Source organism: Ixodes scapularis, unplaced genomic scaffold, assembly GCF_016920785.2.
Source record: "Ixodes scapularis isolate PalLabHiFi unplaced genomic scaffold, ASM1692078v2 PGA_scaffold1__304_contigs__length_218370807, whole genome shotgun sequence".
Classification (NCBI taxonomy): Eukaryota; Metazoa; Arthropoda; class Arachnida; order Ixodida; family Ixodidae; genus Ixodes; species Ixodes scapularis.
This window is the reverse complement of record NW_024609846.1, coordinates 1,237,966-1,259,782: the sequence shown is the minus strand read 5'-3', so window position 1 is coordinate 1,259,782 and position 21,817 is coordinate 1,237,966. Positions and strand designations below refer to the sequence as shown.

At 42.4% G+C, this 21,817-nt stretch overlaps 1 pseudogene; it reads right to left on the bottom strand.

Annotated features, from left to right (window-relative positions):
* Positions 1 to 20,286: 20,286 nt before the first annotated feature.
* On the bottom strand, positions 20,287 to 20,943 carry LOC115312768 (annotated as a pseudogene).
* Positions 20,944 to 21,817: the final 874 nt, after the last annotated feature.

Genomic DNA, 21,817 nt, shown 5'->3' with positions numbered 1-21,817 from the left:
TGAAGCGTTTTACACCTCTACCCGCTCTAATCAACTGAATGCTGCCCTGGAGCAGGGCTTGGACGCCAGCAAGCTTCATCATAAAAAAAAAAAAAAAAAACTCGACCTTCACGACAGGTTTATTTAGTCGGCAAGTAATCGAACAAGTTTTCCTTTTACAGTAGAATCTGCCATCGTGAAGACAGGCTCTCGGGGTGTCAGCCTGTTGTTGTGCGCTACTGTTGCGTGCTGTTTTGGCACGTACTCTTCGGTCGGTCTGCTTTTTTTTTACTCTCTGTTGTTTAGTCGCGTGCTGTTTTGACGAGTATTGTTTTGATCCGGTGCTCTTTCGAGACGTGTTTTTTTTTTACCGTGTTGTTCGTCTCGCGTTGTTTTGTCGTCTGCTGTTCTGTCGTGGTGGCATCATAGTTCTGCGCGTGCGCAGGAATCAGGCTGGCGTGAACGCAATCACCTGCGCACGCGCCAAGCCAACAGCAACTCCACGTAAGTCGCCTCACGTTAGGGCTGCTTGTCGGTGTATAATCCGGGGATGCATTCTTGTCATGTGACACCGCCTAGCTCCTGCTCCCATCTGCTCCCGGTTTTTTCTTTTTTTTTCCTTGACTGCCGTTCAACAGTCAGAACCCTTTCGGTACATTTCTACACATTACTTGTCAAATACACGGCTGGCAGCAAACTATGTGAGGTCTAACCATAGAAGGTTATGAATGGAAGTTACACTTTTAAGCGCTTTCAAAGACACCAGCGTTAACTTGGTAGAGACTCAACGTTGTAAGACGCTTTCAATCGATCAGATTAACGACCATATGGTTCAGACTGCTTTCTTTAAAAATGGGAAAAATCTCAACAGTGGCGTTTTTTAATTGTACCTTGAAATCGATGACGTTTTTATTCGAAACAGGTTGAGGACAACCTATTTTTTTCAATTTGTTTTCGTAAGAAATAAATGAATGTCATTAAGTAAAAGGTTGTATAGGAAGCCGTTGTGCCAAAAGTTCAATTGTTGTAACTTGAACGCGTTACAACCACTCCCGAATATAGTCAAAATATCGAAGCAACCAGGGGTGTTATTCGTTTACGCAATAATAACTATAATGACTATAATCTACGCGTTTCTTTAAGTGTTTTAACTTTGTGATTCTTGTAGTTTGAGTGTTATTCACAGTCAAATGTGACGAAAACAACAACACACCAAACGAGATCGCAGTTATGACGCAGTCCTAATTTTTGTTTTTCCTTTAAAAATATGTTGTCTTCAAGCAAAAAAACTTTCCGAAAGCACGATGAACAAAAACAGCGCAAAACAGGAGGACAAAAAAGGAGCATACCCGACATAGGGAAACGTAACGTGCAAAATATATATAAAACAAATAAAAAAATAAACCTTTGACCGGACTGTGCACGTGATGAATACCAAAAGAATTCTACTTAAAGGGGCGATGCAACGAGTTTTGTATTTTGCGGAAATAACGCTTGGAGCGGATCCTTGACGTTAATGACCTGTGAAATACCCGTTCCTCTTTCACCACACGCAATCGAAGTCACAGAACAAAACAAAGAAAAACGAGCAGAGTTCACCCCCTCAACTCGCAGCCAGAACAAGCGGTCACGTGATCTGGAGCCGATTATATGCCGCCAATGTTGATCATAGCCACGCGCTGGGGTTGCCAAGGCACAGGACACGCGCTGCGTTCCAGACATTGCTATGGTTCGGCTGTTGTCGTCATTGCAGAGATTGGACACAGGACACTACCCGAATGCTTCTCGACCTATAGATTACCACGAGCACAAATCGAGTGCCGACGCAATGCTCGGGTCCAATCTATGAGCCGCACTCAAATATCGTCACTGGGCGGTACTGCTACCGCCCAGCTACGTCATCAGGTTTTGCGAAGGAGAGATTGAATGAAAATGCTCGGTTTTGTCCTCGAAATTATTGTGCAACAAAGGAGTTTCTTGGCCAGTGGCGTTGCGTGCGAGTATCCTTGAGTCCCACTGGTGCCAGTAAGCTCGTGTAAACTGAAAAACATTCCAACTGAATATCGTTGCACCGCCCCTTTAAAACTGCAGTCGCAGTCGGTAACTGTGCCAACCGACCACATGTGAATCATTGTAAGCACTTTTTCCCGCAAGCGAAAATAACACTTTCAGTGGTCTTTTTCTTCTTCTTATCTTTGATATGTCGTGCGTTTGAGCGGAACTGAAGAGACTGACACGTTTGTGTTTTTTTTTTGTTGGTTATCACGGCGCGCCCAAAACATGCTGCTTAATTATGTTGATTGTTGGTCATTCGCACGGCTTTCGCAATCAGCCCAGCCCATTTCTGGGAATAATAAAAAGCCAAAATAGAAGACACCATTATTTTGACATTGAATTTTATGTTTAAAATGTGCTGATTTTATTATTATTTTACACTGCATTAGGGCTGCGGTCCCACGGCAGCCATCTTAAACAAGGCGTTAGTTCAACCAATAGATGGCGACACGCACCCGTGGGGTGGCCGAAACATTGGTTCACAGTGGGATGGCTCGAGCACCATCACGTTCCCCTCGTGGCCTTGCTCGCGCCGCTGCAAGCTGTGCTCAGCTGGCTCAAGTAGCGTGGCCCAGCAAACGGATGTATGCGAGAATGTCAGGCTGGGTATAAATTGTTCTTTGATATTGGGACATGCGGTTCGGCGGTTGTAATGGGCTTTCGCAATAAACCTTACCAAGAAGGAATCAAATGTTGATTGACGTGTCAATATTCTATCAATGAAAATTTCCTCTGCAGGAATGCACGCTCAGTAGACTCAATCTTCCAAGACACCAGTGGAAGCGGACGTCCAGTAAACTGCTTCGTGATTTACGGTACTTACCTCACCATTTTAGTGACGACTAAAAAAAGTCACGAATTATTATGTTCCACGGGGTCCGGAAGATGTTGTAAAGGTTGTTACATTATAGGGGTTCCCAGGGAACAAACGCCGTTGCAATATTTTCGGAAGTACCGGCACACATAATGTTGTAAGTACAGCTTAGGAGGAATATGATGAAAACCATCAGAAGAAATAGGAAGACGTTTATTTGCAATGATGACGCTATGAATGAACGGCGTTTAGCGACGGCAAGTTATGAGCGTTCGGGAATTTATAAGCTCTCGTGATGGCTAACTATGGACATGCGTTTTTGTCGGGAGATGGTGTTGCGGTGATGACCTCATATCGGACGACTCGTGGCAGACGAACAAGCAAGTTTCTTCTCAGCGAATGGTAAGTGTCCAGTGTCAAGCACAACACGCGGCTACCGACGTTGTCGACGTTTCGAACACTTACCGCTTTCGACAAAAGTCCTGGCACCTGGGCTAACTTTCTGGAAAGACTCGAAGTCTTCCTTGAGTCCAACGCCATCATGAACAATAACTGAAAACGATACACTATTCAATCTGTGGGTGGCGAAACGTATCCGCATCTGCGGAGTCATGGGTGATGCGTACTCTAAGTGGCTCGAAGTTTACACGATGCCTACCACGACATCCAAACACGTTATTAACGTTCTACGGTCTCTTTTACCTACTTTTGCCCTACCGAAAATACTTTTTTCTTATAACAAGCCAAATCTTGCTTCAGACAAAATAAACACGTTTTTGAAGAAAAAAAAACCGGCATCAGACATCTCACTAGTGCACCTTACCATCCTGCAACTATCGGGCATGCAGAAAAGATGGTGTGCGAAACAAAAAAAAAAAAGCCCTTTTGAAGCTTACGGAAGAAGCAGTTCAGTGAAGAATCGTCAGGTTGTTGTTCCAGCAGCACGTCACGGTCTGATCTTACACGATAAAAACACCCGCCGACGCAATATTCGGCGGACGAAGAGCCACACTCCTCGATCTCTTACGAACGAAGATCGAGAGATTCCCACATCGGGAGTATTGGAAGTTTATTCGGTCGGACAACTCGTCTACGTAAGGAATCTCAGCGGAAGTCGGGCCTTCCATGTAAAACTTGAGTAGAAAAGACTCTATTTTGGTTGACCAGAACGTGTCATCTCTCTGAATACGTTGAATGCCAATGCCCTTGAGTGTAAATATAACTAAATCACAAAACTCTCTTTGTGTATTGTGTAACTGCCCTCGTATTTGATAGTAGAAGCTATGGTGGTGATTTGGACCTCTCACACCATGCTCCTTTTTCTTATTGTTCGCCTCATATTCCTTTCCGTTTTAAGTATGCTTCAAGAATCTTTTGCAAAGGGGACACTTTACGTCAACGAGGCCATTTGTTCCAAGTAGTCAATCAGGGAATGCTTCTATACTTCGTTTCAGCTTCGGTCCAGACCCAGCCAAAGCTAGAAGCGCGAGCTCCGGGCTTTCAGCATCCCTGCCAAGCACGCGCGCTCGTGCAGTGCAAGCACTATTCTGAGCCACATGCTCGCGCTTGTAGCATCGGCTGCGTCTGGAACGAAGCTGAAACGAAGTATAGAAATCCATCCCTCCAATTAACGAATAAGCCGCACTTCTGCACAGTGCAGTTTTCCTGTTCCACGTACAGTTGCAAAGCAGCATCCTCATTCATTCTACCATATTCTGTTGCGGGTGAAGAAAGTCTTTGGGTACACGATACTTGAAACAAGTCTGGCACTGTGCGTTGTGGTTCGGCACCCACTAATGTCGTCGTCCTTATAGAGCCTCATCATTTAATCCTTACCTCGTCACCTCATATTGCTCTTCATCAACAGTAAGTACAATAGGCTACCGCCATATTACAATCCAAGAATTGAAAAATTGAGTCGTTCAGTCCTTCAACAAGTTTATTATTTATATATTGTTATTACGTTACATTACCTCGAGACGATCGACGTCCATCGTCCATCCTCAAATACTTATACCTGTATATAAATTAGACGCACAAAGGGGGGGGGGGGGGGGGGGGTTGGTGGCCGAGTGCATGGTCTAGCACAGACGAGCTCGGAGCACTTGGAGTGAAAGCTCGAGCTGGGGGGGGGGGGGGGGGGGGGGAGGGGGGGAGCAGAAGCCTCCCCGCCCCTGCCCGTTTCGATCTGGAAGAGCAGCGTACCGGCGTGGAGGTCGTGTATCACTACTGCGTGGTGCACGTTAAAGACCCCAGGTTTGCGGTTGTACTGCACTGGCTAAATTGCTCATCTACAGCTGAGAGTCAGACGCCCACTAAGGCGGACTAACTTCCGGCCCGTATAAACATACACACAACAATTTGCAATTAGACGCATAATAACAAAGAGCACGTGCCGCCTCTTTTCTTTGGATGCCTTTTTTTAAACCAGCGCAACATCGCGCGTTCTCTCTTTTGAGACGGTTAGAACGGTCGCACATAAAACCCGCGTTTCTCCTACCCGGCCGACTCCTCTCGTTATGTGTAGGTGGTTATAACTAAATAAGCTAAAATAATGGTGTATTATTCATATTTACTTTCAGTTCCAGTCAGAGAAAAGGAGTTTCGCGAGAACTAGAGCAAATTAATTAGCTGTTCTTAGAGTATCGGCACTCTCTTTCCCGACAGTGTTGTGAACGCCGCCATTCTGGTGCTTGTGCAGAGCAGGCGCAACTGCCGATCGTCATGATTCAAAAGTGCGACTTCGTCAGCATTAGATTCGGTGTTCGGAAGCTCATGTACTGTTGCTTTGTTTTGTCGCACACTGTTTAAAGTGGAGGACGGAAAAGCGTTTCTTGTGATTTCAGATAAAACTTCAAATAACTGGCAACCATGATTTTAAGCCACAATATGGCCAAGTGTCGCTACTCTGACGCGTAGCTTATTTAATGACATTATTTATGCTCTTGTTCAAGAGGCTTGTAATACCTGGAGGGGCCATGACGTAAGCCTCGTGGATTCCACAAGCCACCACCTTTTGACACCTGCCTCTTCCTCATTGTTCCCGCTTGTGCCAGTAAATTAGTAACGGTTCAGAGTAACGACACTTGGCCATATTGTGGCTTAAAATCATGGTTGCCAGTTACCTGAAGCTTTATCTAAAATCACAGGAAACGCTTTTCCGTCCCCCACAAATGTTTAAACAACCCGCGACAGAGCATCGCAATATTGCATCAGCTTCCTAGCACCGCATCTAATGCTGAGGAAGTCGTACTTTTGGATCATGACGATCGGCAGTTGCGTTTGCTCTGAACAAGACCCAAAATGGCGGCGCCCAAAACAATTTTGGGGAACGGAGTGCCGATACTTTAAAGCTCATTTAGTGACTCTAGGCATAAAGTGAACTCGGGTGTATTCTTTTCCTCTTCGTCTTCATTGTTTATTGATTTCAATCACACCGAATAATGAACACATTATATCACGCTACGCTTGTGTAATTATTTGTCTTAGATTTATTAGCCTGACCTAGTACTTAAACCATTCAGATATCGATAGAAAATTTTCCAATATATTTTTTTTAAATGTGAAGGTAAAAAGACACGGAGATTGATGATGATACAGACCCCACCGCCGCCCTCAGAAATTTTTTGAACACTAGAAATTAGCAGTTGGTCTTCCATCCACCAGGTAGCGCAACAAAACACCCAAACACTTTTTAATTATTTTTAAAATTAGCTAACCTTTACACCTATTAAGAAACCAAAGCAAGATCACTGTGAAAATGTAATACATCGTAAAATATATCTTTTCCAAACAATAAATGTTATCAGATGCCAATAAATCTGTTTGATGTCCAAAAAGATAGGCGTCAAAAACAGTTAGGTTTGAAGGGCTCCTGAAGCGTTATGACTTTGAAAATGAAAAAAGCCATCGTCCACCTCTTGGGCAACCATTGTAGCTTTAAATGGTAAAAAATATTTTATCATAGTTTAATCATTTTCTCAGCGGCATTTGAAGTACCATGACTCGAAGCACAAAAAAGTGCTGCGTTTCATATAAAATATCTAAACAAAAAAATTTTACACAGCGTTAATTTTTTTTCTGCATATTACCAATTATAAGCACTACATCTGTGGCTGATTTCATTGCCCTAGCGCTTGTCATTAAAAACATATTTGTGCTGAAAAATGACAATTTTAGGGCAATATTTGAAGGGATGAACAAAACAAAGTAGTGCAAATACCAAAAACGTGTATCGTTACATTCTGCTCCGACATCACCTTAACAAAACTGCTATATTGGAAGCGTGCTATCTTTAATGGATCGTTCATAAAACATGAACTAGCGGAGGAAGTGAGGGTCCGCGCCATCATATTCGCAACGCTACAAACGCGCATGAACAGTAAAAACCAACACATACGCAATATCAAATGAAAGAGGATTGCATTGCCTTTCGAATGAAATCAATCCCGCAATACAGTATTTAAAAGGAATGAGTAATGACCTGCCAAAAAGTACCTAAAGTGCCACATTCAGTGGGACGGTGGCCTTAAGGAAAGGATGATTAGACGAGGAAATCAACTTTTAATCATTCCTTACTTGTGTCTAACGGCATAAGCGCATCCGATGTGCACCTTGTTTTTTGATTACTTGTTTAATAGACACAATATCCCGCGTGTCAAACAGTCCTCTGATAATCATGTTTCACTTAGAATGCGAAACACCGGCGTCCGGCGTTTGGCTTACGCATTCGAATGCATTCGAAAAGTGCAGTGGAGACAAAGGCTGCTGACTTCAGGCTTACGGAATAATCATTCCAACCAGAGCTCGGCGAGTGCTCTCATCTCCTCTCCCTGAGCTTCTCGGGACATCCTATTGCTTTGAGTTTCTGAAGATGGAAGCAAGATTTATTCTCTTTAAATAATTCTTTTGGCGGTTTGTTTGACTGTCTTTTTATCACTTGATTTATTCGTGTTCACTTTACGACGTGAGTTTGGCGAGTTTCTCCTACTTTCTTTGCTCATTCAATTGTCTCAACTAGCATGACCGGCAAACAACCCTTGTATATTACTCTCGGTGAAGTGAATATTTATGTTTTAACTCATAATTATAGCATTTGAGTTGTGTCTGACGTGTGCGATTTATTGTTTGCTTAGTATCACAAAGGCAACAGCTGTCCTTGAGAGAATCAAATCAAGAATTTAATTAATTAATGATTCAACTAGCGGCGGAAGGATAGCTCGGGGCTTCCACAGTGCAACAAACGTCTAAATAACCCTTCATAAAGTATTTCACTAAATAAACCAGGAATTCGCAAATAATGGATAAATACGAGGTATTCCACAGGTTTTTCACTGTCCCCGCTTTGCTTGAAATGTTGCTAAACTCACCAACAAATATAGCTAAAATTAGTATCCCACATATTAGGTCAAAATATTGTTTTTCGGAAGTTATTGAGTTTACAGTTCTGGTCCTCACCGTGTTTTTCAAAGAGAAAGTGTCCGCTGGCAGCAACGAAAAAGTGACGTCAGCTGAAGGCAGGGGTTCACTCTTTGGAGTTGAAAGTTTGTTCCCAACCAATTCGAATCAGTTTCATGCTGTCAAAGAAAAGGTAAACTTACAGTGTTCCTTTCCGATTTTCAAGAGTAATGTTAAAGAACTCCTGGTGGAGAGTGATATCGTTCTTGAATGAGGAAGATAATGTGAAAATGTCCTTTTTTATGTAACTAGTATTCTTTTTTTAGTCGTGTTAAATCTGGTAGAAGTGTTTATTTTGAATTTGTTTGGTTCTGCATGTGCATCTGCAAATGTCCTGTTTTGCGCTGTACTGTAAAGGGAGGTATAGAGGCCTCGTCAAGCTGCAGTGGCAGCTTTTTTCTCTACCTCCCCTCTTCCCCCTGTTTGGAGAGAAACAAATATAAAAAAATGAATGCTTTAAAGCTCGCTTCAGTACCCCCGCTTTAGAACGGAATAAATGATTCGCATATCCTATTTTTTAGACCGCTTGCTCGACTGGCAAGCCTCCCTACCACGGACGTCATGGCACTGAAAAGTGCGGGTATATTTGAATGTTGGTTGTTGCATCATTTTCTTTTCCTGCTTGCAGAATACCTATTATGAATTTCGCGACACTAAATAGCATACCCGGACAGATAAAGGCCGGAAAGTCATAAAATATAGTTAGATGAGCTAGCTCAAAAAACTAGTGGTGTACCCCTCTAAGAGCTTCCTGATATATTCTGTGTCTGCGGATTTTCAATATAAATTTGGCCGTTTTTCGAATAAGCATTATTCAACAATAATATAAGAAGTCGTTGAACGGATGCTTTCATTCGATGCTTTCATGTGTACTACAATGAAATATTACAATGTAAAACAAAAATGTAAGATCCACCAAATCGCATTGTTTATTATAATAAAGGAAACTGACGGTGCGCTAAAATATTTGAGAGGGTTCGTGTCTAAAAGGTTAGATATTGCGGTGCTTGATCTATGTTGAGAAAAAATGCTGAAACTTAGAAGGTTTGCTGTCTAGTTAGTATTTTATTACCGTACATTTCGTATCAGCTGGAAACGAAACCTGTTCCTGAAGGAGTAGCCTCTTCGCTCTGTTCAGCGCCATTGTTCCGCCGGCTCACTATTACATGGGCTGCACACATGACTGTCAAAAAAAAAACGAGTAGAGCAGAACCCAGCAGAATGGATGCTCCCGCACATGACTGTTTTGGTGGATTCGTCGAACTCCGGATTGTCTGCAAAACTTCTGGGGCGCTTGTGGCTGTTCCGGAGGTTCCAGTCAAGCTTGCTCTGCTTGTTTCAGGCGTAATACTTGTGGAAGTTGAAGTATGGGACTTTATAGACTTTTCAATCCTGACTTTCGCAATATTTGAAAGATCGCTCGCTCGGCTGAAATTGTTCCAGTACCGCATGCCGATAAAAAGAAGACCTGCGTCGTCACCTAGGTACTCCGGGGGAATGGCAAATGTCATCTTCTGGACTCTTGAGTTGAGGGTACATGCAAGAAGAAATTAATGTTGGAACACACATATCCTACTATTTTTAGATCACTCCTTTATAACACAGTTATATAGAAGGAAAGGCAGCGGTGCATCAAAATGATAAGAAAAATGCGACTAGGCATAAATTAGTTTTATTCTTAACTCGTTGGAACGTATGTTTATTATTTAATCCGTAGTCACTTTAACATAATGTTCTAAATTCTCGACTGCTGTTTTTCGATCATCGAAGCAAAAACTGAAATGTAGCCCCCCCTTTTTTTGTTCAACATTTATCATTTCCTTTTTTGAATCCGTGTTTATTTCTTGTTCCTTGTTTTAGTCAATACTTCAGCTTGGGCCAGTTGGTGAATCATGCTAATAATTCACAGCGCACAAAAGGCCACCATCAATCATATCCATACAAAGAAACAACACTCACGCAGTGCTGACTGTCGACTCTGGGATATATTAAACATCATCTTTGTTGTCTCTTACTTTTACGCACTAGATAAAAAGTAAACAGAGTACCCTTTGTCGTTATTAATTTCACTCTCTGAATGCCTACTTAAAGGAGCTGTGCAACAATTTTTGTACTTTGTTTTTCACCCCACGCAATAGAACTCCCAGAAAAAAATTAAAGAAAAACGAGCAGCGTTCACCCCCTCAACTCGCAGCCGGAACAAGCGGCCACGTGATCTGGAGCCGATTATATGCCGCCAGTGTTGATCATAGCCACGCGCTGGGGTCGCCAAAGCACAGGACGCGCGCTGAGTTCCAGACATTGTTATGGCTCGGCTGTTGTCGTCGTTGCAGCGATTGGACACGGGCCACTACCCGAATGCTTCTCGAGCTAGTAATTATCACGAGCCGAAATCAAGTGCCCACGCCATGCTCGGGTCCAATCTATGAACCGCATTCAAATATCGTCACTTGGGAATACTGCGCGATCCCCACGTTACGTCATGAAATTTTGCAAAGGAGAGATTGAATGAAAATGATCGCTTTTGTCCTTGAAATTACACCGCAACAAAGGAGTTTCTTGGCCACCGGAGTTGCGTGCGAGTATCCTTGACTCCCACTAGTGCCAGTAAGCTCGTGTATAGTGAATAACATTCCAACTGAATATCGTTGCACAGCTCCTTTAAGGAGGTCAAGCAAGCAGAAGCCACTAACTACAGAGCAAGAGAAAGCAATATAGGGTCTGTCGTAGTGCCATATCTTCACAACCTGTCTCACAAGCTTAAAAAGTGGCATGCAGAGTCAACGTCGACGTTGTTTTCTCTGCTCCGTAAAAACTTTCCAGCCTATGCAATTGGGTGAATGTGCCATCTATTGTACCAGAGTGCTGCAGCAAAAACCGCAAGCCCAAGTTCGTTTCCTGTGCAGGAGGGATTTATTCTTCCCCTCTTACCTGCGGGAAGAGTTACATCGGGCAGACGGGTCGCTGTTTTAACGATAGACTTCTAGAACAAAACTACATTGCCATTAACACTAACTCAGGTCACATGGGCATTCGTTGTAGAGATTGGGGATGCTCCGCCCGTCTAAATGATTGCACGGTACTGAGACGAAGCAAGAACAAACTAACTAGAGAAATTATCGAAGCCGCTAGCATAGACCTGCTAGATGAATTATCCGTCAGTACCCCATCGATTACCTTATTCAAGAAGGAGTCAGATTACTTAGGAAAATCTCCGTAGTGGCTTTTACTGTAGTCGGACTTGATCGTAGCCTCTTCTCGTGCAAACTCATGGAACATGTCATATACTGTCATATGGTGTCCTTACTCGAAACTAATTCTTTTTTTAATATGCATCAACACGGCTTCAGAAAATATTACTCATGTGAAACTCAACTACTCTCCTTTACTAACGACTTATTCTCTGCTGCAGATCACATAATCACTGTTGACTGCATTTTCATCGACTTTTCTAATGCATTCGATAGTGTCTGTCATAGTCTGCTCCTCTATAAATTAAGTAAACTTAACATGGACCCTAATATTTTTAAACGGATAGAATGCTTCTTGTCTAATCGCACGCAATATGTAACCGCCAATGACCATAACTCCCCTCACTGTCCTGTAACGTCCGGTGTCCCGCAGGGGTCAGTGCTAGGGCCCTTGCTTTTTCTTATTTATATTAACGACTTACCTAGCTGCATTTCTTCATCTATAAAACTTTTTGCTGACGACTGTGTTGTTTATCGCAAAATTCTGGAACCTGCTGATCATCATGCTCTTCAGTCTGACCTCGATAACATTTCATTTTGGTGTGACACCTGGATAATGAAACTTAACCCTGCCAAATGTAAGTCAATGAGAATTGCACGTCATTCAAATCACACCCTACCGTGTGACTACTTACTTAACGGTGTTCGCCTAACCCAAGTTTCGTCCTACAAATATCTTGGCATTATCATTTCTGCTAACCTTTCATGGCAAGATCACGTCGACTACATCACTAGTAATGCTAACCGCGCACTCGGTTTTCTACGGCGTAATTTTTCTTTATCCCCAATTAACTTGAAACTCATACTTTATAAAACTTTAGTGAGGTCAAAGCTTGAATATGCATCATCAATCTGGGACTCTCATATTAACTCCATTATTCTTCAAATAGAAGCCATTCAAAACCGTTCCGCGCGTTTCATCTTCTCAAAGTACTTTCGGACTGCCAGTGTCACTTCTATGAAATCTAATCTAAACTTACCCGATCTTTCATTGCGTCGTAAACTATCTCGTCTTTGTCTCTTTCATAAGGTTTATCATTTCAATTCTCTACTCAGTGACTCTCTCTTTCTGCCACCATCGTACATTTCACCCCGCAGCGACCATCAGTTCAAGGTTGGCGTCCCAAGCAGCCGCACCAATTTGCACTTCCATTCGTTCATTCCCAAAACCTGCACAGACTGGAACCACCTCCCCGCCTCCATCGCTTCAATCACTGACACCGACCGTTTCAAAAGTGCCGTTTGCAACCATTTTTTGTAATCCCTCTGCTGTGTTTATGTTCATGTATTTTTTTTTTGTTTCTTCTTTTTTGCTTCACCACTCCTCTCTGTAATGCTTCGGCCTTGAGAGTAAATAAATGAAATGAAATGAAATTTCGTTTTTTTTTCTTTTCTATTTTATTTCATTGACTCCTTTTTTCTCTTATCTTCTCTTCTTTTACTTTTCTCTGTCTTTTCTTTTTCCTTCTCTGTTCTTCTCTGGTTAAATTTCATTCTCTTCTTTTTAGTGTGTAAGAGTAAAATGTAACAAAGATAATGTTTAGTATATCCCAGAGCTGACAGTCATCGCTGCGTCAGTGCTGTTTCTTTGTGTGGATGTGATTGATGGTTGTCCTTTGTGCGCTGTGAAGTAATAGCTTGTTCTAGTCGTTTGCAATGTTGAGTGTATTCTTTTGTACCCAGAATGTATCAAAGATACCCTCTTTTAGGCTGACTTTTTTTCTTGAATATGTTCAATGATGGTGCATAGCGCGTTTTTGAAAATGTTTGCATAAAATAGTTGTTTTGTGTCGCATCCCTCGTTTGAGTGATTTTACATAAACACCCACTATGTAATCCCGCTGGGAGCTTTGGGGCTTGAGAAATCAAAATAAGTCTGATTTTAACCGAGGGAACTGCGTTATCGTGCGGTGAGGACCGGGTCCATAAAATTGTCAGCCCTCTTAAAATGTTCAAATAAAAACGTCCTGTGTGCTGTGTTTTGTGACACAATTTCTAGTGTTGCATGACACGCTGTCCAAAGGTTTTGCGGAAAAAGCTAGGTATTGCACTGAAAAGTATTTGATACTGTGTCAGATATGTGCATGAAACACGGCGTTTTTTTTCTGAAACCCACCCCGAAATGCATGTCTCCGCAATTCAAGGGGCATGTCGAGAGGCTGTAATATTTTGTTTAAAAATGTGAAAATATTTGCCCTTGTCGAACGCATATTTATTAAGAAAAACCTTGGACACTTAATAACCAGAATCATCAGCAAACACTGCCACAGATATGTTAATAGCAACAACTTTAACAGCGCTGCATTGTCGTTTCGGTTCTAGCACTGTGTCCTTCGGGGCGTAATGTTCCTTTAGGTACTCCCTATTTAAATTGTAACGAGTTGTGCATAACACGGCGACCAAGTTTTTCAACTCCAAAAACAATTACATATCTCTGGTTCTCGACAATGCAAGAGACGGAATGTTACTTCTAGTAAAGAAAATAATCAAGGTCTTACTTCCAAGGGTCGATGGGAATCAACGATCCAGTCACGACATCGTTCCACATGATCAAAGTTGTCTTCGTAAAGTTTTTTATGAGCTTCTCTTCGTTATCACTAATTCTAACTTCGATGAAGGAGGCTGCAATCAATTCGGTGTAATCAGTGGTGGCGTACATAATTATGTTCCTCTAAAAGATCAAATCCTGCTTAAGGATACGACACCAAAAACTGCAATACTTCAAGCAGACTACTGATATTGTATAACAATATCGAAAGAAAAGAACCTTGAATACAAACACCAGTCAAGCAATAACCAAACGCGGAAGCTGAAGCGTTAAAGCCTTGTTGCCAGTTCAATTGTTTTTTTTTTTAGATATTGTTTTCGATTAAGAAATTGCCGTCTCCAAGTTGGTGAAATTTTAAGCAGGGTATATTTCGTGTTAGTGTTCTTTATGGCGGTCTTTAATGTATTACTTTATGTTTATTCATCGTTACTTGGTGAGGTTAGTTGGTAAGACATAGTGGAGGTCAGTTTTTCTTACTCCAAATTTAGTTGTAGTGGATTGAATAAAGCCGCTAGCAACGTCATTCAGATATTATGCTGGAAAGCACTGCAACGTGTTGCGAGCTGACCCGCACATGAACGCCTTAATGCATTTTCAAAGTGCGCCAGATTAATTACGCCTGGCAGAGTATGCATAAATTAAAAAAGAGCTTTTATGAAGAAAGGCAAAAAACGCAGGCGAGCTGGTGAATGATATTCATAGTAACCCTGAGACGTAGGAAAATAAAAAAAAAACGGATAGATCAACGAAGTCGAACAACTGTCTTATACTAGAGCACAAAAGGGCGGTTAAAAATAATGCACCGAACTCTAAAATTGCTAAACATGTAGTCGAGTGCAACAACTGTGTACCTGAGTGGGAGGGCACTGAAGTCTTACATAGAGAGAAGGAAAGCCATAGGAGAGTGTTAAGAGAAACTTGGCGTATTTTAAGCTCCGGAAACTGTATCAGTCAACCTTCATTATCTCTTGATAAAAGAACGAAAACGTTTCTAGGTTTATATATTTTTTTTTCTGTTCAGTGATGGGTCAGTCGTATCGCGGTTCGGATTCTTCTTTTTCTTTGGGTGTGGTTTCTTGTGGTTTCTTTTTCGAAAAACCTTGTTTGTCTCTTGATAGGGGAACAAAAGAGTTCGTAAGTGTTGTTGGGTTCAGTCTGACCTTGCCAAGTGCGGAAGTTCTTGCATTCCCTTTTCGTGTTGGTGTCCCTCTGTGTTTCGGGCGTGTTTGCTTTCGTGTGCGTTTGTCGGTATAAGTTGAGGGCGAGGGTGCACAGTGAAGTGGGCGAGGAGGTCTTTTGGATTGTGATGGAGCTTCGTTACATGTATACGAGACGATGTTTGTTAAATACATTTCAAGCTGTGTTAGATTCTTCGTTGTTCTGTCTTTTTTATGTTCGTACGTCTCAGGGTTACTATGGAGCTTTATGCTCTTAAAATTCTAGACTGGTTAAAGCAAGACTCAGAGCCACGCCAGACAAGTCAAGTTTACCGCTATAAACCCATTTCCGCAATGCATGGAAAATTTTATCGAAGCGTTGAGTTGCATCGATTGTTGCACGAAACTTCAAAATAGCGGAGGCCAAATTTGTTAGTCGTGGCAAAATACTTGGGACTAGCGGTAAAAGCAACATGAGCAAGCGCACATTGTTCTGCGTATAAAGGGAGGGGGTTCTGAGTAAAAATACCAGTTTGTTATGGTGTTTTTGTTTTAATGTGCGTCTAAATTAAAAAAAAAAAAACGAAATTGAAATACAAATTTTCTTGCCCTGCTCTCTAACCTCAGCCGTTTTTAGCGCATGTCCGAATGCAATTTGCCGATATTTGATTTTTGAGTTGGCAACACTGGCTGAAACCCCATTAACGTTATGCAATTTAAAAAAAGCGTTATTGGGTCCAATACCGTCACTACGTACAGCCCTATAGACGTAGAGTGCATTTTGAGTAAATACTGTATGAAACAACCTAAATACTTTTCAGTATCCTCATATAATATGTCCTATAACGTAAAATAATAAGCATTTAGAAATCTGCACAACAATATGCTTGATATCAACCTACGTAACTCATGTTTATTATATCAACTATTTTGTTATGATAACCTGGTGGACGCTAAAAATTCGTGATATCATCCTAAGGACAAATAAAATAAAACTGAAAGAATTATCTTCAAAACCAATTAAAAAAATGCAGAGACGTTTTCGGGCAGGCATATATTGAACAAGACTGGAAGACCTTAAGAACAAGTAACACAAATGTATAAATATATTAGGTCATTGATATACTAATGTATTTAAATTTGTTGAAATCAGCACATGATTGACTTAAAAGGTTAACACAGCGCAAAAAACGACCTTTTCAGTATGTCATACCAACTCACCCTGGCTTCAACTTTAGCGTCTTTTACTTCGCCTGACCTCAATATTGTTCAATGAATCTAAGTAACGAAAATAGAACCATATCATTTTACAAACCAGTGGTTCATAATATTTTTGTAAAGAATGCGGTATTTTTGTTTACTTGTGCTTATGATGCTTCTGTGCTCCTCTGTGTATCTCGTCTATTGTGTATCTTTATTCTCTTCTGTTCTCACTGCCGTTACCAACGCTCTCGTTAAGACTTTATTCCTGTTCCTTTATGTTTATATTTCACGCATTTCGATGTAATCACCATTACGTACGCTCCAAGTAAACGACCTCTCTTTGTTGAAAATAACTTGGCAGCATAGATATTGCGGCATTCTCATTTAGCATAGATTATCAAGCACTTCGTGGTTACTATAAAATAAAAACTTCCAAATATGCTATAAATCCAGAGATTATACCACATTTTCGTAGAGCAAATCGAAATTTGTATATTCAAGCCTATTGATACTCCCCACGCTTCAAATATTCTTTTTTGTTCGCTGTATAGATCAGTGAAACACGCTTGCTGCATTTCTTCTCAATTCTAGAGATGCCATATCATTTACAAAACAAGTTGAAATGCATAGTTTATGTGAATAACTTCTGTGTTTGGTGGTAAGCTCTTCGTCACGAGGATAAACATTTACAAAAATAAAATTATAAGACACCAACTCAGTTATACTCTAACCAATATTAAGTTGACAGAAAGAAACAAATTGTGTCACAAGGGCGTTTGCGGATGAGGTCGGACAATCATGTCCGGTTGACACTTTTAATTCTTACGAAATTTATATTGTTTTGTTTCTGTACCGGGAAACGTATTCAAACTTTTTTTAAATAAACCAGAACAATAACCTTCTAAAATATTTGCGCCTTCCATTTTATAACTTCTTGACCGGCAATCCCGTTCCTCACCTTGCGAGTGAATTTATCGCCGCCAAACATCCGGCTCAATGAAGAGACGAGTGTAAGCGGAGCATTTCAAGATCGTTCCCACACCAACACTTGTAAGTAAAAAATAGGTTGCAAAAATCAACGATATGGTACAGTCCCTTCATCGTACCCGAAAAAGGGCTTGCATTGCTTGCTCAAAAAAAGAACAAAAAAAAGCTTTTGGTTATGCACAGTTGATTTCAACAAAATCTTCCAAGGGTAGACTCTTCTCACAGGCTTTTATTTTTCAGCCGTTTTCTTGCCCTTCCTTCAAATCGAAAACTTATTATCTTTCTTCACTCTAATAATGACAGTTCAGCTGATTTGGTCGTATCGAACCCGCCGTACATTGTAAATAGAAAAACAAATTATCGCATATGTCTATGAAGGGCCGTATGGGGAACAATATAGTCCTGAATTTGTTTTTAAGTTTGAACAATAAAATAAAGATGGCCTTTTCTAAAAAGATTAATAAAAATATTTCAGAATAAGTAATCTGCCTGCGTTTGAGTTAATGTTTGTAAAAAATATGTGTCTTAAATTTGTATGAAAGCTTTTAGAAACAGTGAACATGTACACTTGTCCGAATATTCCTGACTAATCTCAAGTTTCTAAAATATTTTAGTGTGGGGATACATAGTTCCGTATTCAAACATTTTGCGTCATGTATCCTGTTTTCCTGTTTTTTGTATTTGTTTCATTACAAAAACAATTCTTTGTAAACAATACAAATGCTAAATTATTTCACAGTATGTCCACTCTTTACATAAGATATATTAGGCTCGAGCGACAAAGGTTTGTGTAAGATAACTATTCAAAATGTCGACTCCGCGCAAGTCGCGAAACACGCATCTTACCGACAGCGATTGTGCGAGTTTTGTTCCGTAAAATTAATTTTATTTTCCCCCAAAAAAACTTGATTTATTTTTAGTGTGCATACGAATTTCTTCTATGTAAATTACTAATGTTGACCGAGCATGGTCGTTAACTTTTATGTAAAAGCTCTCACAAAACTTTGCTCATTTGAAAGCAAGCAAAATTGACTATTATTGCGCTAAGTAAAGCACATTACTTAACAAAAATATTTTGTTAAGACGTATATATATTTTAACATTGTTTTCTCACAACACAGGCTAGGAATACTGAATTAAGGTTCAATATATTTTTTCATCAATTCGTTATCTCGTTTTAAAGTACGAGGTCAAAACTCTCAAGTGCTAGGATGCTTGTCTTGAAAGAAATCTACACTAACAAAAAAAATGTTAAAGCATACGTACCTCTAAAGTTGGTACCGTATGCTCCCATGCTAGTCCAATTCAAAGGCACTAGTGGGTATTTGCGCTTAATTACAGATCGGCCATTAACTGAGAGGTCCCTAATGTGCATAGGACTGCTGTCTGTCACAGGAATGTACTTGGATATATAGAATCCTCCAGAAGGCAGCAATATGATGGGCGATTCTTCATCAGGTTCTGGGACTGGGTTCTATATACGTAATAAACACAAAAACATGCATCAAAAACTGGTTATACAAACCTTCCTGATGATCAATGTGTTCAAAAGTGTGTTTTAATTGCGTCTTTATTTATCCCGTTTATAAACGCTTATAAATGTTTAAATGTGTGCAAAACCGATTACATAGGTTTGATTAACAATTTAGTTCTCTGCTAAGATAAGTATCTGTTTGTATTAGCGCTTCTTGAGAGCGAAAACAGATCGTAATAAACTTGCTTCACAATAAAAAAAGGGCAAACCAGATATTATATAAATATTTGAGAGGAAACATGACAATCAGGAAAGTAAAAATTATCAAAAAACCTATATTATATTGAGTACAGCCGTTTAAAAGACACATATTACAAGGGCTTTACTCCTTAAAATATATATCATAGATATTACTGGTCGGTTCATTTTTCATTTTCACCTGTACTTGCTCTGACCCTAAAACCCCGAGAAAACAAGTCCGCCTGTTGGCTAAATGATTTCGTTTTTTTATCAATAGCCAAGAACCCAAAAACCAAGATTTTATGTAGAAGCAAGAATCAAAGAGCATCCGAACTGCGAGAGGCGTACTTCATTAGGAAGAAGGGGACTTAATGCGTCAATGACATGTCGACTGCATGGTATAGTGCCGTAGTATACGTTTTTTTTAAATATTTATAAAGTTATGTAAACGGGTAGAAGGTATCTTGGCGCCTGTGTTACGACATAGGCTACGCAGGCTTCACTCAATCCCATATATATAATGGGAATGAGTGAAGATTGACAAGTGCAGCCGTAGTAATATTGTAAACGAAGAGGGGATAAGGAGAGGGGCAAGTTAGGGAAAGGGAAAGAGAGCTGGCGAAAAATTGGGCCAGGAGCGGGGATTGCACCCGCAATCTTCGCCTGTCCGGGGTGACGCCTTAACCGATTAGACCATCCCGGCCTTTCCCTAACGTTAATGCAATAAATTCAATAATCACCATCCCCCCTCTTCGTTCTGTGGGTCGCCTGTCAATTCCCGATCAGGCCAAGTTCTACTCGCTCCGAGGAAATCACACAAGGAGCGCTATCATAGACAAACACTTTATAAATACTCAAATTGTGCCGTCGATGCTGTGGTAGGCCACGGTCGCCCCGTGGTCCGGGTCTTGCCTGGGCTCGTTCAGCACCGCCTCTTTCGTTCGTCACGGCCCTTCGAACTCTGTCCACGCGCACCTACCACGAGCGCCCCTTTCTCTTCTTCCTCGCCACTCCCGGGGCCGTCCATCCACGTTCAGCGTGGCTCGCTGTCCCCCACACACCCCTCCCCTCAAGCCTCTAACTCCGGGGGGGTCCGGAGCATCCGGAGTCCCTGGACCGAGTCACTGGACTCCAAGTCGCCCATTTCCGCCTTGCTGGTGGCGGTGGACGTGCATCAGGTGATTGGTGAACTCCTGGTGGGGGGGGCTTGATGAGCTCTCGCTCCCGCAACAGGTCCGGGGTCAGGTAGCTGTACGTCTCCTGGATGGCCAGGTAGGTGGTCTCGGCAAAGTTGCCCAGCGTGGCCGTCGAGAGGCGGGCCGAGGTGTAGCAGACCTCGATGCCCGCCATGTGCAGCAGCTTCTTGGGCACTGGGGTGGACACGATGCTTGTGCCGCGGGGCGCCGGATTAGCCGCATCAGCACGCACCTTGCAGGGTACGGTGTGGCGCTTTCCACTCTTGTTTCCCCAATAGCCGTTACCGACGGGGATGACGCACAGCTAGGCCAGGATGATGGCTTGAAGGATGGCCGTGGCCACCTCTTTGGAGCACTTGGCAGGACTGGCACCTCTTTGAATTTCTTGGAGCATTGGCCGTTGAAGTCCCCAATGGCCACAAAGGCCTTGGAGCGGGTGCACTGGCCGGCACGCGTCTGCTTCTGCACCGGCATAATCTTCAGCACCTCGTCCTTCAGCGTGTCCCTGGGACTCTCCGGTCCCTTGCGTCTTCGCCGCCCTGCCTTCGTTGACGTGGTCGACGTCGGGAAGGCTCACCCCATCTCTGCCAACCAGGTTGAGCATCCTGACGGTTGGTTCGTCTTGCTCCTTGCTAACCGGGTTGACCACCCTGTTGGTTGGTCTGGCCGTTCCCCCTCCAACCGGGTTGACCACCCTGTCGGCTTGTCCGGCCATTCTTTTGCCGAACGGGTTGGCCACCCGGTGCGTTGGGCTGACTGGTCTTCTGCCGGAAGGGTTGACCACCCTGGGAGTTGGGCCAGATGGCTCCGCCGGTATCCCGGGAAGTGGAAGGTCGCCTTCCCGGATGGCGCCGCCCATTCTGGTTCCTCCGGGGGGCATTTCTGGACAGAACAAGCTCTATTTCCATCTTGCAAAGATTAGATCAAGTTCTAGGCCGCAGATTATAGCGCCGCGCAGAGCACCTATCGGATCTCTCACCGACGGGTACGCGCATTGTTCGACTACCGCGCTTAGGCCGCGTTGCCGGTCGCGCGCGAGACTCACGCGGAACGGAGGATTCCTCGTTTTGTTCTCGTTCATCGTCATCCCGATCACGAAGATGGCACTTTTTCAGGTCTGTAATGTGGACCGGGCCAGACTCCTCGCTCGCATTTTCCTGAGCGAGCTGTAGGTAAGACGTGACAGTCGTGCCTTTACCACGTAGGGCCCTTCCCACTTCGGAGCAAGTGGGGCTGCGAATCCGCTCGCTGCATTGCTCAAAGGATGGGTTCTCCTGAGGACCAAGTCCCCCACCTTGTACTCCAGATGACGATGAGTCTTATCGTACTGGGCCGCCTGTTCGATCCTTGCTGCAACGAGGTTCTCTCTGGCGTCGTGCAACGCATTCGAAAGGCGAACTTTCAACTCCGCCGCGTATTTAGAGAGTGGGCGTTCTGTCGAACCTTGGTCATTTCG